This window comes from Aegilops tauschii, chromosome 3 (assembly GCF_002575655.3).
Source record: "Aegilops tauschii subsp. strangulata cultivar AL8/78 chromosome 3, Aet v6.0, whole genome shotgun sequence".
Lineage (NCBI taxonomy): Eukaryota > Viridiplantae > Streptophyta > Magnoliopsida > Poales > Poaceae > Aegilops > Aegilops tauschii.
This window is the reverse complement of record NC_053037.3, coordinates 132,625,333-132,628,453: the sequence shown is the minus strand read 5'-3', so window position 1 is coordinate 132,628,453 and position 3,121 is coordinate 132,625,333.

Sequence of the window (3,121 nt, the reverse complement as noted above, 5' to 3'; positions counted from 1 at the left end):
CTCATTAGTCACAATGCTTGCAAGGCTTATAGTGATGTGTATTACTGAGTGGGCCCAAAGATACCTCTCCGACAATCGGAGTGACAAATCCTAATCTCGAAATACGCCAACCCAACAAGTACCTTTGGAGACACCTGTAGAGCACCTTTATAATCACCCAGCTACATTGTGATGTTTGGTAGCACACAAAGTGTTCCTCCGGTAAACGGGAGTTGCATAATCTCATAGTCATAGGAACATGTATAAGTCATGAAGAAAGCAATAGCAACATACTAAACGATCGAGTGCTAAGCTAACGGAATGGGTCAAGTCAATCACATCATTCTCCTAATGATGTGATCCCGTTAATCAAATGACAACTCATGTCTATGGCTAGGAAACACAACCATCTTTGATCAACGAGCTAGTCAAGTAGAGGCATACTAGTGACACTCTGTTTGTCTATGTATTCACACATGTATTATGTTTCCGGTTAATACAATTCTAGCATGAATAATAAACATTTATCATGATATAAGGAAATAAATAATAACTTTATTATTGCCTCTAGGGCATATTTCCTTCAGCGAAGACATGCACGCCGGCGGATCTTACCCAGGTTCGGGGCTCTCCGTGGAGATAACACCCCTAGTCCTGCTCTGCGAGGTCTCCGCATGATCACTAGATCAAGACAAGTAGCTACAAGCGCTCCTTGAGCTGTCGGGCTAGAGGAAGAAGAAGGGCAAAGCTAGCTCTCCTTTTCTCTCTAGGTGGTGTGTGTAACTCTATGAGACCAACCCTTTGCATGGGTGTCCCGGGGGGTTTATATAGGCCTACCCCCCAGGGGTACAATGGTAATCCGGCTGGGCGCGGGTCCCAGCCGTCAGTGTCTATGCTCGCCGGCTTCTCCGCCGGTCATTGGGGCCCGCCGACTGGTGGGTCCCGCCGGCTCCCGGCTTCTTGGCCGGCACGCCGGCCCCACCGCATGGGGGCTTTGTTGGCGGCTGGTTACTATTGCCTCGCCTCTGATGACGAGGGCTTTGTCGAGGTAAGCGTGGCTACAGTGTCGCCGCCTTGCGAGCTCTCACTGTAGTCTTACCTCGTCTTGGCTCCTTAATGGGGCGCATGCTTCGAGGGAGGGAGGTAGCCGGCTATTGGGAGCCGGCCACATCCCTGGCCGACTAGAGGAGGCCGGGCCGTCTTCAGATGTCTCTCTGGCAAAGGGGCCCGCAGCCGCGGGCCATTCTGGCACCTGTCGTGGGTGACATCGAGGCCAACATGGCTACAGTGCCGCGCCGGACGGGGGATGGCTGTCCCGTACGGCGCCCTGTGACCACGCCTGCTCCGGGAATCGGGGGTAGTCGGCTGTACTATGGCCACACCCCATCGTACCGCCGCTATGAGGGTTCAGTCTTGGTGGGTGTAATCTTTGCCGGCTTCCGGGAGCCGGCTTTTTTCGTGGCCGGCTTCTGGGAGTCGGTCTTCTCGTGGCCGGCTTCCCGGAGTTGGCCATCTCGTATCTTTCTTGGAGGAGGTTTTTGGGGCTGGGTCGCCTTCTGGGAGTCGGCCCCAGGGGTAGCCGGCCGGGGGAAGGCGGCCCTAGGCTTTGTATGCTTGAAGGCCTGAACGGCCTGATAATTTTCAAAGAGCCAGGGGGAGTCGGTTAGGCTACCCGTGGTCATTTACTCCGACACATATGCAACATTCCTTTTGCCTCATGATATTTGTTGTCGAGCTCAAGGCGAGTACTTGTCACCCTTGTGTTTGCTCGACCTCTCTTCTCGAAACCATGATACAGATTCCCGAACTGGGTTAACACTTAATCCAAGTCGCATGGCCATGCTTTCCGAATCTGATCACTCGAGAGGGCCCAGAGAATATCTCTCCAAACAGGAGGGGCAAATTCCATCTTGGTCAACCATGTCTCCCGGCATGTCTCACGACTCACCTGAAAGCTACCTTTATAACTACCTAGTTATGGAGTAGCGTTTGATAGACCCTAAGTGAGTCGATCCTCATCCCGAGAACATGCGAGGACCTCAGGTCTAGGACATGGCATAGACATTGCACTTGAGACTAACAGATGACTATATCTCGCTGTGTCTCAAAGTGGGTCTGTCCGGCTCGGTGATCTCCATCCCCGAGCCCATACTATCGGTTTAGCATCTCCATGCACATGACTTGTGAAACATAGTCATCAACCGAGTCGTATACTAGTCAAGGATATTAGTCCGCATAACCTTATCAACTAGGGACCATTAAAAAAATCATCATACAATACATAGTTCCACAAACAAGTCACATACTTATTGATACATATCATTGATGATGTTCAAGGACAATACAAAGGACTCATGAATACATATGGAAATATCATCATCACATGATTGCCTCTAGGGCATATCTCCAACAGTGTGCAGGGCCATGGCTAATGTCGAGCAGCTCGGCGCCCAAGCACGAGTATGACCGTTGGTGTTGAGCCAGGTGAATACATGCTCGGTGTTCACTGAGGCCGCCAGCAAACGTCTAAACAGTAATGCCAGGCACCGCCAGGGCGTGCAGGCGACGGGCTTGCCGTTTTCATTGCGCCATGAGCAGGACTTTGATTGACAGGGCGACGTGCATGCATTAGCATGGTTTGACAGCGTGAGCATGAGTGTCTGCACGCGTACATGCTACTTGCCTTTATGGATGGTGTGCGCTACTGTATGCATCACGTATAATATAAAAAAAATCGGTTTGTGCATTTAACGCAAAGTATTTCATTTTCATTTGGCTGACGAGTGCGCGTTGCAGCGACGAGTCTGTGGTTTGATTCCTCACATACCATAATTTTGGTTTATATTTCTTTCTCCACTGACAGGTAGGCCCGCATAGATAGATAGATACAGAACACGAGCTGATGAGGCGCATGCGGACTGTTTGACTGGTTAACTAGACAAATACAGAGCTATACGTTGAGCCAGTGACCGTATAATCACCATATCTCGTATACAATGATCAAAGTGAGCTATCAAGACAAGTTCGATGACCGCCAATGCATTTTACTTGGTAATAAATGACCAGGATTGAAGGGGAATCCAAATTTCCTTCATCTTCTGGCCTTGAGCTCTTGACAAACCAATGCACTATATGGTTGTCC